Here is a 14645-nt window from a genome sequence, read left to right on the forward strand (position 1 = left end):
TGACCTTGGCCGAGTCGCTTGGCCAGACGACCCCCTCCCCTCCCGCCCGATCCCGCACCCCCCCCCCCCGGCGAGCCAGTGCTGCCCCCTCCTCTGTGTGATGACTGGCTTAGGTCAGGCCGGGGGCCCAGACTCGTCTGGGGGGGCCGGGGAACTTAGACAGGAAGAAAGGGCATGGCCGGGGTCACCGGCCCGCCACCCCGAGAAGGGCCGCAAGCTCCCTTTAAGGAGCCCTGGACTCCGTGGCCCCCCCTGGCCTTCCAGCCCCGAGGAAGGGCCAGCCAGTCCAGATGCTGCTTCACCCTGTCCCACCCAGCCAGGGCATTCCCCCTGGCAGAGGCAGCAGCCTGCAGCCTCTGGCTGAGTGACTGGGCACCTGGTTCTCCCAGCTTCAGCCTCCCCTTCTGCAGAACGGGGACAGTGTTTACCAGTTGTGCCTCCCGCCTGGGTGATTCTTGTCCACATTCTGTAAAGCCTTCCCCAGGGGGCTGACCCAGCACCGAGCGCTGAAGCCCTTCCTCTGCGGCATGTCATATGGCCTGCTAGCGGGTGCATCTGTTGACCTGGCCACATGGCTGGCCGGCCTCCTTTTGGCTGGCTCTGCTCAGAACTTGTAGCCCGATGCTGGCACTTACCTTTGCAGCCGGCCTCCCACCCACTAGCCAGGTGTGTGTGTGTGTGTGTGTGTGTGTGTGTGTGTGTCTGCAACTGAGAGAGAGAGAGAGAGAGAGAGTGTGTGTGTGTGTGTGTGTGTGTGTGTCAACAAGCCCTGCAATTGCCATTTTTCAACAAGGACATAAGAAATCCTACTGATTTCCCACTCCTTGCTATGGATTCCATCTCTCTGCAATGGAATCTTTTCTAGATGGTGAATTGGGAGAAGCTGTACCTCCAGGTACCATCCACGACTGCATCTTTTATTAGAGAAGGCAGCTCATTTCTTTGGATATTTAAGGATCATGGACTCGACTTAATAAAGCCACATCTTCTGGTTTTCCAAACTGATGGGAGCAATGGTGACATTCCAGGTGTTATTTTTCTCCAATCCTGCAGGATTGAGCAGTGATGAGGCATTGTAAAATATACTTGGGTCAAATGGAATATAGGTTCAAACTAAGTTTCAGAATTCCATTTTCTTCTTCAGCAGTGTTTTTCATATGATTTGTGCCTATTTTCAATATTTTTTAAACTTTTATTTAAGGCAGTGGGGTTAAGTGACTTGCCCAAGGTCACACAGCTAGGTAGTTATTAAATGTCTGAAGTCAAATTTGAACTCGGGTCCTCCTGATTCCAGGGCTGGTGCTCTATCTACTGCTCCCTCTAGTAGCCCCATTTTCAATATTTTAATGTCCATAATAGCATGAACTTTGTTCTTAGAATGAGTAGCTGTTATGGAATTATTTTTAGTGTCTTGGATTTAAATCTGGGAGTTAATACACCCTATGGATATCTTTTGCATTTGGTAATGAGTTAATTAGCTTGTGTTTGTATCTATGCTTTATAAAGCACTTTAAGGTTTTAAAAATAGTATCTCATTTGGTCCCCCCCAACAACCTTGGCTTGTTCGAGTTTTTGTGGCCCCATTTGAGATTTTCTTGGCAAAGATCCTGGAGTGATCTACCATTTCCCCCTCCAACTCATTTTATGAATGAGGAAACTGAGACAAACAAGGTGAGTGACTCACTTAGGGTCACTTAGCTAGTAAATGTCTGAGACCTCATTGAAATGAGGACGAGGAGTCTTCTGGATTCCAGGCAGGCACTCTATCCATTGTGCCACCTGACCGCCCTATTATCCCCATTTGACTAATGAAGAAATGGAATCTGAGTGTGGCATGAGACTGGATTTGAACCCAGTTCTTGCATTCAAGTGCAACATGCTGGGATAAGATTTCTTTCTTAGAGGGTAATGACTTGCACAAAGTCACACAGTAAGTATCAGAAACTGGACTTGAACTCAGGACTTCCTGACTCCAAGGTCATATAGCTCAATCCAGTGACTGTTTTCTTGTAAAGTGCTCTTGTCTAGGCCACTGTCCTTTTGCCTGCCGCATAACCCAGCAGACACCACAGGGACACTTGTTTTGGTTGTTGTTTTGACATCCTTGCTATATGCTGTGAGTCACTTAACCTCTGTTTGCCTCAGTTACCTAAGCTATAAAATGGGGATAATAATAGGTCTAACCATCCAGAATTGTGAGGATGAAATAAGATAATGATGTAAAATACCCTGCCAGCCTATTATGGTGGTGGTGAACTAATATTACTCCTTCTGGCCGAACACGTTGATTTAGTGCTTTAAAGTTTTCCAGGCACTTAGCAGCTCTTATCTCACCTTGATGCTAATGACTTCATCTGGTTTTGACCTGCTTGGCTACTTTCGTATTCCTCCTAGAAAGGGAGTCCCCTATAGTCTTTATGTTCCCAGTTGGAACTGGGGGTGGGGGCAGTGTAAATGGTTCCTCTTCTGCCAGTTCTTTATAACCAGGGCCCCTGGTAACTTGCCCACCTTAAGCTTCTGCCCATTGCTTTGTTCTGGCCATCTTTGTGTTTTAAATTCCTTGTCCAGAATTGAAGCTAATGATTACCCCACTTACTGGATGTGAAATTAGGAACAGGCCTGGTGGTTTTCTAGTTCCTCTGTTGAAGAGAGAGACAAGGCTTGTTGTGCAAATATGGCAACCGTGGTAATTATTCCCTTGTGCCTCAACGTTCCCATAGAGAGCCTTAAAGATTGACTTGTACAGGAGCTGACTTTGAGAGGAGCTATTTAACTTGACCCTGTTATGTTCATGCAGAAGGAATATGTGTGATCCATCCTGTACCTTTGAGCCTGCCATTCTCCTTGTCAGGTACTACGTGGGCTAGACCTTAGCCAGGTCTGTCTAGAAGCTTCTCAGAAATGGAGATGCCACTTCAGACCTGGAAATTGGCCCATCATTTATAACTGAGCATCTATGTCCGGGTCAAAACAGTGCTTGGCCCGGGTCTTAGAAAGCACTTCCTCAGGACTTTGCTATGGGGGGAGGGGAGTAGAAATGAAGCCACTGAGGCCCAGATAGCCAGCTCATGAATTGTGGGACCTCAGTCTTTGATCTTACAAGCCCAGTACTGTTTTTCTTTTCTAGCTAGGTAGCAAAGTCTTTATATACTTGGACAATTCTGCATATTGATCCCAATGAAAAGTTCTGTTTAGAAAAGATTTTGTAAGGTAGATTCTTGAACCAAACTTTAATGAATGTTAGAACTTTGTATTGTTTAATAAACATTGTTTTCCTTTAAAAAAGGGAGACTCCTTTTTTACATCCTAAAATATCAGTTCCAAATGTAGGTCATGTCCTATACCTGCTAAGGGAGTTCATTTTCATGAGTTGTCTGTAGGTCCAATTTGTGAAAATGAATCTGCATCCCAGACAGCTGATTCTGGCAGTAGCTTTGAACAGTTTGTCATTATCAACCCAGCTGGTATTTGAGGAAGACTCCTCCAATTGGGAAAATTTTCATCTTGGAAAAAGAAAGATTACCAAATTCCTTCAGGGGAGGGGATGAGATATAACTTAAAGATAACAATGTGAGAAAAAATGTAATCTATTTAAGAATCTCCTTCAGGTGCAGTGGATAAAGCACCGGCCTTGGAGTCAGGAGTACCTGGGTTCGAATCCGGCCTCAGACACCTAATAATGACCTAGCTGTGTGGCCTTGGGCAAGCCACTTAACCCCATTTGCCTTGCAAAAACCTAAAAAAAAAAAAAAGAAAAGAAAAGAATCTCCTTCAGGCCCCTTTGTGGATTCAGAGATTTATAACTAATAAGTCCAGTTTTTCTTTTGCCTCTGATAGCTTTTCTCCCCCCCCCCCCCAAGTGTAATGGTTTGTAGGAAATTACTCAAGCTAACAAATTTGGATGTAGGCCTCTTCAGTTCTTCCTCATTGGGGTTATTAATAGCATATACCAAAATAAGTAGCTAAAAAACAAAAATCAAACCACCCCAAAATGAGGCCTAGCTCTGTGCAGGCTCACCTGCACTGAAGCTGATATAGGGACTTGATTGACTGAAGTTGAGGATAAGCAGAAAATACATTAGTTCAATTCAACTGACTAAGCTGTCTCTACTCTCTGGGATCTTTACTCTCCCTCAGGGTCCCTTGCATCCTTGAAGTCCTCATGAAGCATTCACTGACCAAACTCTCAGCTGTCAACCTGCTCAAAAGATCATGAATTGATTCCTATGTTATTCTCTTCAAGAGTTCATATACCTCTACATACTTGATTTGTCAAATAAATGTTTGTGATTGGAATAATTCTTGATTGCATCAGATGGAAAGCCTGAGGTATGGCTTTGCTTCTGCCAGCCTCATTGGTTGAGTCTGCATGAGCCCTCCTGGTGTACAAGAATGTATCTGAGGAGGGAAGGGTCAGGGTCAATGCTAGCCTGCCTTTGACTCTAGAGGACCCTTGAAAAATTGAGTTACCTCTCTGACCCTTGGCTTTTTCTGCCTTAACTCGGAATGGTGGACTGCTTCTCATCCCATTCTCTGCCTCTTCTGGTAGACTGTCATCACTTTTTTTTCCTGAATTATTTCTTTATTTCTGATCTTATTCCTTAATCAGTTTTCATTGTAGTAGCCAGCTAAGACTTCCAACCCACCCAATTATTTATGGCAGAAGACTCCCAAGGCTTAGTGGAAGGCACTTTGATAAGGAGCAGTGAAGTCCTTCTAAGTAATCCCCCTAGCAGCAAATATAATCTGGTGGTTTTCTCTAGGTAGGTTTGTCTGAGATATTTTAATAGAGAGATTTGTAAGTAGAATGGTGGAGGTGTTAGGAGAGCTCCGATAGCCAGGGCTTGCATCCTTCAAAAGCCAGAATTGAAATGTCGACCAGTATTTTAGCATATCTGCATGGTGATAAGGTCAAAAAAAGCTTTCTCCTGTATACTGTTTGTACACTTTCAAAACTAGTTTTCATGAAAGTCTTCATGATTGATTGTAGTTCGGCATTTTCTGGAAATAACTTAGGCAAAACCACCACCACCACCACCATAGCTCCCCCTTGCCTTGGAAATCATCACTTCCTGGTCCTTTAAAAAGTTCTCTGGTAATTTTTGTCTGTGCAGTGTTGCTAAAGCTTGTGGTTTTTACTTTGCTATTTAGAAAACAGCAGCGTGAGTAAACACAATGTAATACATTCTTATGCACTTCTACCCATGACTGCCTAAGTGTGACTACAAAGTGTCATTGTTTAGTGTTTTCCACTAAAAATGGAAGTGTTTTTGTGACCTCTTTGTCTCCTCTCCAATCTCCAGATTTAGAACAATGGCCATGGTCAGCTTTAGGAGAAACAGGTAGGAATTCCTTAAGTGGGTTGTTGTATAAAGGCAGCCATGATAGTTGGAGGTAAGATATTGTGCCAGTGGATAGTCCACTTAAAAAGTGTTTTTTAAAAAAGTTTTTACACTTATTAAAATGGCTATTTCTAATAGTCCCATTCTCAATAGAATTCTTTCTTCTATTATTGTTAGTAGAAATAATGAACATATGTGTCTAGTGAAAGCATTTGCCTCATAGGGATCGATCTAGTCCACCACCTCTCCTGAGAAGTGTCCTCATTGGTCCTCCGCAATCTAGATTGGTTATTTTAGTTCATCAAGTGTTGAATCTGCCCTCTGATGTCTCTTGTGTGTTTACCATTGCATTATCAAGGCAGTAGTCTGTATTCTCTTGATTTTGTTGCTCATGGTCAGAATCACTTCATTAGAACTTTCCCAAGTTTCTGGGTCTTTTCATTTGTTATTTCTCAAAGCACAGTAATATTCCATTAAATTCATATGCTAGTTTTTGTTTAACAAGTCCCCTATTAGTGGGCACCTACTTTGCTTTCATTTTGTGTATGTTGGTAGAATGTGGGTGTTAGGGATATTTTGTTAGAAATGGGAAGGTTTTTTCCCTTTCTCACTAACTCGGGACATATCGGGACATATACCCAGTAGTAAAATTAATGTCAAAGATTATGAAAACTTTTATTGCAACTTTGTCTCACATAGGTCTGCATTGTTTCCAGGAGGATGTGGCCAGTTCATTATTAATCAGTCTCTACAACATTGATTCTTTTTAATAGATTATTGCTATTTTTAATTTATATGTTTATCTAGATTTCCATCACAAGTTTTTTGGAATTGTCTTTGATCACTGTATTGTTGAGAAGAGCGAAGTCTATCATATTTGATCATTACACAATGTTGCTGTTACACAATATAATGTTCTCTTGGTTCTACTCACTTCACTCAGCATCAGTTCATGTAAATCTATCCAGGCTTTCCTGAAGTCAGCTCCTTAGTGATTTCTTTCAGAACAATGGTATTCCATCACATTCATATACCACAACTTGTTTAGCCATTCATCAATTAATGGGCATTCCCTCAATTTTCAATCTTTGCCATTATAAAAACAGCCATTTTCTATAAATAGTAAATAATGATTGTTAGTAATTAGTCTGTTAGCTAATTTGATAAAATAGGTGACTATCCTGTTTTGACTATCTTTTTGCAGATAGCATTTTATTGAAAGATACCAATCCACCAATGAAATAAGAGGTCCTAACAGGCAGTGAATTAATGGCTTTTCAGGTGTGTCAACTGGTATTTAACTCCATATATAAGATATTAAAGAATATGAAAACATGAATTGCTTCTGACTTCAGCTCAGCAGAAAGTTTTCTACACTTTGTCTTTACCTAGTTCTGCCTGATAGATTGTATCATTCTTGAATTTTCTGCTTATATCTAAAAAATTTTTTTGTATGTATGTGAGAAAAAACAACGAAAACAGTTTGTGTCTTTTTTTTTTTTAAGTTTTTGCAAGGCAGATGGGGTTAAGTGGCTTGCCCAAGGCCACACAGCTAGATTCTGAGGTCAAATTTGAATCCAGGTACTCCTGACTCCAGGACTGGTGCTCTATCCACTGTGCCATCTAGCCGCCCCAAGGAAACCAATTTGACTGAACTGTTATCATTAGATGGGAAAGGAAGGTCAAAGGTCAGAGACACATTGGGAAGAACTTGAAATGTCAACTGTAGGAATCTATATTTGACACTAGAAGTAAAGGGATCTGAGATTTATTGAGTAGAAAGTGATCTAGTTAGACCTTTGCTTTAGGAAAATCACTTTGATCAGTGTGTAGAAGAGAGAGAGAGAGCAGAATCAGGGAGAGATCTTGGGAAAGGAAATTCATGTAGTTCATGCAGTACTAGTTTAGGCAAGAGATTGAGGCCCTGATCTAGGTTAGGAGACCATGTGAGTGAAAAGAAAGAGTCGTGTGTGAAGGTCGGGAAGATAGAAATAGTTTGGGGTAAAGCAGATACCTAGGACAACTTAGTTTGGAAGACTAGAATGATGGAGGGTGAGAAATTTGGAAGGGGAAGGAAAGATAGTGTAATAAAATCCACAATGCAGATAGCAACCCATCCATACCTGATCTTCCTGGGTGAGGAAGCAGGAGGGGTTCTACACTCCATGGAGCACTTTTCTGAAACCACAGATGTTGGGGACTGGAATTGTGTGTGGGTGTTGAGATAGTTGTACACAGATGATAGAAACAGAATCAAATAGACACCAGCAGAAAGATGTGCTCAGTAGCCTCTTTGCAGCTGCTGCTGCTGTGGGTGCTGGAGTCTGGGGTGTTGACTCTGATTGCTCTGAGAGGCCAGTGTCCAGTTCAGAAAAGGGAAAGTGGTAAACTTGCCCAGAAGCCAGGGTGGGGAGGTGTGGTTCATTTAAAGACAAACCTTCCTCTCCCCTTAATCAAGTTCATGGCATATTTTCCACTTTTTTTGAATTTCAGGGTTTTTTTTTCTACAAATGATTATTTTTCCCCTATCTGAATAATTTAAAAGAAAGAAAAAAGAAAATCTTTGTGATAGCCAACCACAGTCCAGCAAAACCAATTCCTGCCTTGACCAAAATGTATATCTCAGTTGACATTTGAAGTTCACTACTGGGGTGGCTAGGTGGTACAGTGGATAAAGCACCAGCCCTGGAGTCAGGAGTACCTGGGTTCAAATCTGGTCTCAGACGCTTAATATTATTACCTAGCTGTGTGGCCTTGGGCAAGCCACTTAACCCCATTGCCGTGCAAAAAACCTAAAAAAAAAAGAAAAAGAAAGCTTTTTTGAAGTCCACTACTACCCTACCAGGAGGGGGATAGTGGACTAGCTTCATTTGGCATGTTCTGAAACCCAGCATTATTATGGATCAGAGCTCTCTAGTTTCTCTGAGCTTTTTAATCTTTTAATGTTGTCATTGTAGAGATTCCTCTGGTTCTGCTTACTTCACTCAGGACCAATTCATTGACGTCTTCTTGGTTTCCTCAGAACCTGTCCATTTCATCATTTCTTATGGCGCAATAATATGCCATTACATTCATAAACCTTATTTTGTTTAGCTCTTCCCCAATACTTGGGCAGTTTCCAGTTTTTTGCTATGATGAAAAGAGCTGCTATAAATATTTTTGTGCATATGGATCCGCTTCCTCTTATTAAACAGATTAAAGAACCTTTGGGGTGTAAAGGCATGGCCCGCGCTGTCACAAGAAGCTTGTAGCAAAGAAGAGACTCCTACTCCAGATTGCCAGCTGTTGTGCTGAGTTGGAAAGGGAACTGCTGATTGTAGGTAATGTGACTTGCCAAGGTCCCACCCCTAATATGTGCAAAAGTAAGACATAAGCCCCCAGATCTGCCTGAGCCTGAGATGGATTATCTGCCCATTACTTCGATGGACCATCTCTTTAGCAGGAATAATACATTCAGATAAGAAGCTACCATATTATTCCTTTTTTTTTTTTAAGCTTTTGCAAGGCAGTGGGGTTAAGTGGCTTGCCCAAGACCACACAGCTAGGTCATTATGGAGTGTCTGAGGACGGATTTGAACTCAGGTACTCCTGACTCCAGGGCCCGTGCTCTATCCACTGTGCCACCTAGATGCCCCTACCAGATTATTCTTAACCATCACAACCATTCCCTCCACTCTAAGACCTCCCCCCCCCCCCCAAAGCTGTGTCCCAGAAATTCCCCAGAATTATTCCAAGTACAGTAGAGAGAGCACCAGGTCCGGAATTGGGAAGACCTAAGTTCAAGTGTGGCGTCAGTTACTTTAGAGCTGTGTCACCCTGGGCAAATCATTTAATCCTCTTTGCCTCAATTTCCTCATCTGTAAAATGAGTTGGAGAGTAAATGGCAAACCAACTCAATATCTTTGCCAAGAAAATTCCAAATTGGATCATGAAGAATTATGCATGGCTGAACAACAGAACAAAATAAACCAAAATTGCTAGCTATGTCTCTGACAGGAACATCATCCATCATGCCTACTTCTTCCTCTTCTTTCCATGTAGCATTTGTCTGTACTTCTTAGGAACTGCCATGGCCACATTGGATATAGACTTCTTCCAGGGATAGACTCAAGCCTCACAAAATTTGGGTAAGGGCCTTTTCTATAATGGGCAATTTCTGGCGGCAACCCAGGTCCTTCAATCCTTCATTTGATTATTACAGTGAAATTATTGGGAAAATTCCAATATTTTGTATTTGTCTGGGGAAAGACCAGGCAATGGTCTGATTTGTAGAAATTCTGCCATGATTACTATTAAGGATGTTCTGTTTCTGAAAGCATTTCTGCCAGCTCTTTTTTTGATTCTTTTAAAAAAATCTTGAAATAGCTACTGTCCCCTGCCTATAAGTGGATCAGAGTCTGAACTGAAAGTACAAGAAATGTTTATGTATGAGTAAGCCAACCATAGCTCATATGTCCCTGTAGTGGAAACACCCAGCAAGGAAATCCAGTAAGAATTGTTCCCTTGTTGTAAGAGTGGGAGGGTCTGAGGAGAACCATGGTGGCAGCTCACTGACTCTTGGCCTGCCTCTTGGTCTGACTGATGCTTTTTGAAATGAGTCAATAGTGGGTGTTTTTAGTCTTTGAGGCTCTTGAGCTTCAATTAAACTAGTACTCTAAACATCATGGACACTAGTTCTTTACATCTTATAGAATAAATTGAGATTTAAGTTGGCAGAACATCTTGAGGCAAAGAAATAACCAAAAGGTCCTTTTAATAGGGTTGAATTTTTTTTTCATTCATTTACACAATTTGGGATAAATATTTGTTTGCTACCATCACACCTGAGAACAATTGTGGGTGGATGACTGATTGAGTAAGCCAACTTTATAACATGTTTAAAAAAAATAAAAGACATCTGAACCTCCACAATAAGCCTTTTAACTATTAACATCCTTTTAGATGTCTTTGGTCCCCATTCATTCGATTGCTTGCTTTGCATTAGTTTATCTTGCCTACTTTTAGATTTTCAGTTCTTCAGGGGCAGAGACTATGTGTAGATTGGTTTAATGTAGACCCTTTGGCATATTGGGTGACTCTTGCACTTTCAAATTCTTAGCTGTGCCTTCTCACTAGTATTTTTATTGTGTGAGGATGATTCAGAGAAACTAGGAAACATTAGGTCTGGGCTGACACTAAAAGAAACTGTTTTGTTTCTTTTTGATTTCCTGTCATCTCTTTGTAAACTGAGCATTACCATACTGTCTTTCCTTGCATAATGATTCATCTTTAAATTTTGGATATAAATCTCTTTCAATACCCTTGGAAAAGGATTGGATAATGGTTTATAGCAGTGCCACTCCTTTTTTTTGTGTGCGGCATGTTGTTATGTACATGTTGACAGACCTCCGCCAACTATTCTTCTCACCCCTCCCTTAGTATGTGAACTTCTTGAAGGTGGAGACTTCAGCTTTTTTTTGTCCTTGTAACCTCATTATTTAGCACAGTGACTGATAGCACTGATAGCACATAATGTATTGCTGATCATTTCTGTTGGGTTTTTTCCTTGATAGGAAAAGAGAGGATTTATTTAGAAAAAGTAAAAGGTATAAAGCAAATCTCTTCATAATTGAGAAGTCCTTGCCAGCAACATTTATGGTGGAGTTTATGAGATGCTGTATGCTCAAGATTATACGAATTGCTCATGGTAAAGGAAATTGTAGCTAGAAGCTTTCTGGGGATTTTACATGAAAATTATTGTCAATCAGTTTGTATATTTAAGTTTGCCAGTTAGGTATATTTAAATTTAATAATTATAGATTGGTTTAATGTAGACTCTTTGAACAAATTATATCTATTAAGTATGTAATTGCTATCCTTAATACATCTATAATTAAATTAAATTAAAGAAAGTTAATTATAACTAAAATTAGAAATATTTTAGAAATATTTCAGTAATTGTAAAGTAGCAGACTGATTGAATGATGAGATTGGCTTTGTAAGCCAAACATACCAGTAGATAGTCTTAGATTACAGTGACATTTTGTATGTTATATAAATCAACTCCCAACTTGCCCCTCCTCTCTCTTTCTGGACTCACCTCAAAGGAATGTAATATCGCAAAGACTTAGCTCTTGATTCCTTCTATCTTATTCATTTCCCACTGTCATGCCACCTGTTCCCCCTTTCTCAAATTGGTTGATGTCAGAGAGTGATAAATCTCCACAGGGAGATATTATATCTCCGGGACATGTCTTGTACAAGGAACAATCTCTTTAAGGTGTGTGTATGGTCTGTCTTTCATGCTCATGACATTTGGGATCAAACCATAATAGCTCATTTCCTTCTCTTAATAGAATTAGAAGTGTGACCTGGTTTAAAGGAAATATTTATAGTTTGACCAAAATGTTGAGATGCTGAGAGTGATACCCTTTGTGAATTGCATTTCAGAAGTTTATTCTTGTTTTTATTTTTGTACATACCTTTCCTTAATGAAGTTTTGCTGTTTGTGAATAAGAGGAAAATAGAAATGAACTTCTGTGTTTCCAGCAGTGGCTTTTGTCCCGGAAAATGAACTTGCCCAAAATGACAGGGCCAAAGTGAAATAAGGTAGGAGGTGAAATCTCTCTGAAAGAATTTGACTTCCAGACACATATTGTTATCCATATGATGATGGATATTGTTCATAACCCCAGCATTAATGTCCTTCATGTTGATTTTTATCATCAGTTTAACAATTTCCAGCAGCTCTGTTTGTAGTGGCTAGGAATAGGAAACCAAAAGGGACACCTCTCACTTAGGAAAAGGCTAAACAAATGATGATACAATGTGGTAGACAGCTAGTTAGCCCAGCAGGTAGAGTACTGGGACTGGAGTCAGGACAACTTGAGTTCAGATCCAGAGTTAGAACTTACTAACTAGATGACCTTGGACAAGACTCCTGAGTAATTTTCTTCTGTGCAGATTGGGGCTCTCTCATAGAGTTGTTATGAGGATAAAATCAGATCCTATTTGTGAAGCACTTAAAATGCTATAAAATTCCTAATTGTTAATGTAATGGAGCACTTGTGAGATTAGAAATGCTCAAAGGAATTGGTTCAGAGACACCAGGGAAGATTTGTATGGAATGATACAAAGCCAAATGATTCCAGAGGAAAAGGATGAACCCCATTACCTCCCTCTCCACAGATTCTGAATTCCCTAGAATGAGGCAATGGGATTAAGTGATTTGCCCAAGGCCACACAGCTAGGTATTATTAAGTGTTTGAGGAGCGATTTGAACTCAGGTCCTCCTGACTCGAGGGCCGGTGCTCTATCCACTGGGCAACCTAGCCACCCCAATGCTTGTAGTTTCTTATCAGACTTTTTGTCCCTTGACTTTTGAAGTTTTTCCTTCATTAGACTGTATTGTTAGATATGGTCTTTCTTTCAATTACCATAAAATACCGTGATTGAGTTCAGTCTTATAATATTTTCACCAAGTATAACCTGGTGTATTAAATGAGTAGCTTTTATAACAGAAAGAAGGTAGATAGAGTGAAAAAAACACTGAATTTAGAGTCAGAAGCCTCAGATTTGAGTTCTGGCTCTGCTTCTGCGACCTTAGATAAGTGACTTGAGTTCCCCACCCTTTCCTCTAAAATGAGTGCATGGGGGGTGCTGCAGGAATTGGACTAGGTGATCTATAAACTTTATACTAGCCCTCCGCCCTGTGATCTAGATTTGCATCTTTTAAAAATTTTTGTCCTAGGCAGATTTTGCTCATTTTTACCCTTCTTTCCCTAATGACTATCTACAAAATAAAAATAGGATTCGAAGGACTATGTCTACCTGACTATTGAGGCAAAACCAAATTTACCTGTACACTTTAAGAACAACATTGTATGATGATCAACTATGATGGACTTAGCTCTTCACAGCAATGCAATGAATAAAGACAATTCTAAAACATCTACAATGGAAAATGCCATTCACATCCAGAGAAAAAACTGGAATCTGAATGCAGATCAAAGCATACTATTTTCATCTTTTTAATTTTTTTTGCTTTTCCCCTCTTATGATTTTTCCCTTTTTGTTCTGATTCTTCTTTTACAGCATGACTAATATGAACTACCTATATAACCTATATCAGATTACTTTCTGTCCTAGGATAGGGGAGGAAGGAAAGGTGGGAAGAAGAAAATTTTACAAAAATGAATGTTGAAAATAATCTCTACATATAATTGGGGGGACCTTGGATGTGCTACTTTTTGCACATTAAAAAATTTTTTTAAAATCTGGAATTGATGATTCAAAATATGGTCCCAAAACTCAAGAGCTCTATATGGAAAGGTTCCCTACTCATGTGTATCTCCTGGATTTCTACGTGATAGCAGAATGTGAAATCCATGGTTGTAAGAGAGAAGTACACAGATTGGCCTTTGAAGTTGAATACCCTAGCCTCAGATGATTAAATCTTATCTCTGACCTCCAGTCTGAGATCACATGAGTACAAATTGTGTATTCAGATGGCAGCTTTTATTTAACACATAGAAGATAAATATTTTTGTGGATAGCAAAACTATCATTGGGCAAAAACATCCATGTACAAAAGCATGTTATTTGACTGAAGAAGATACAAATTGTTGTCTCAAGTTTTGAAAGAATCTCAGATTTCCTTGAGATAGATGGTCACCTGAATACCTCTAGAGTCACGCAGCTCTTTTACCTCTTGAGGCACCTCATTCTAATTTGGGACAGCTGTCATTGTTGAAAAGCTTTTTATCCTGCGCAGGACTTCTTCCTGGTTTACAAGCCCTTTGAGGTATCAGCACTCCATTCCACTCAGTTTACCCTAGCCTTTCAAAGTCATTTCTCCACTTCCTGCAGTTGGTATTCTTGAGACCTGGTTTTTAAACTCAACCCCCATTCTGATTGACTTTGTCTAACTTCTTTGTGTCTTTCCTACATTGTCCTCCATAGACTAAATACTCATAACCCCCAGGAGTGGCAAATGGTAAGTTTTCAGCCACTCCCCTTGTGGGGGGTCCTCCTGTAGCTATTCAAACAGCCTAAGAAGTTTGGTGGTCTAATCTACCAGGCACAGTGGTAGTGTGCAGCAACCAGTCATCAGCTCAGACTCTATGGCCTGTGAAGCCCTTCCCAGCTCTAGGTCTCTGACTAAAAGGTCCCCAAGTTTTTAAAACAACTGGAAGATTTTAGATTGAACTCTACTAAAGTTTATATTACATTCAACTCACATAGTTCCAGCTTGCTGAGCTATTTCTGGTTGTCACTTCTGTCATCTTAGATATTGGCTATCCCTCCCAGCTTTGGGGAACTTTC

General features: G+C 40.5%; 1 protein-coding gene across 3 annotated transcripts in view; it reads left to right on the forward strand.

Moving 5' to 3' along the window:
* Positions 1–14645, forward strand: part of UBE2D1 (ubiquitin conjugating enzyme E2 D1) — a 36110-nt gene that overhangs the window by 309 nt on the left and 21156 nt on the right. Inside the window, exons 1-2 of one of the 3 annotated variants that reach the window (XM_074232280.1) lie at positions 194–8662; positions 9384–9469. The exons of 1 other annotated variant lie outside the window; for it this stretch is intronic. The gene's annotated coding sequence lies outside the window, so the exon portion shown is untranslated. Of the gene's footprint in view, positions 1–193; positions 9470–14645 lie in introns of those variants that run through there. One more of the 3 variants, XM_074232279.1, reaches the window with a different exon arrangement.

Source organism: Macrotis lagotis, chromosome 4 (genome assembly GCF_037893015.1).
Source record: "Macrotis lagotis isolate mMagLag1 chromosome 4, bilby.v1.9.chrom.fasta, whole genome shotgun sequence".
Classification (NCBI taxonomy): Eukaryota; Metazoa; Chordata; class Mammalia; order Peramelemorphia; family Peramelidae; genus Macrotis; species Macrotis lagotis.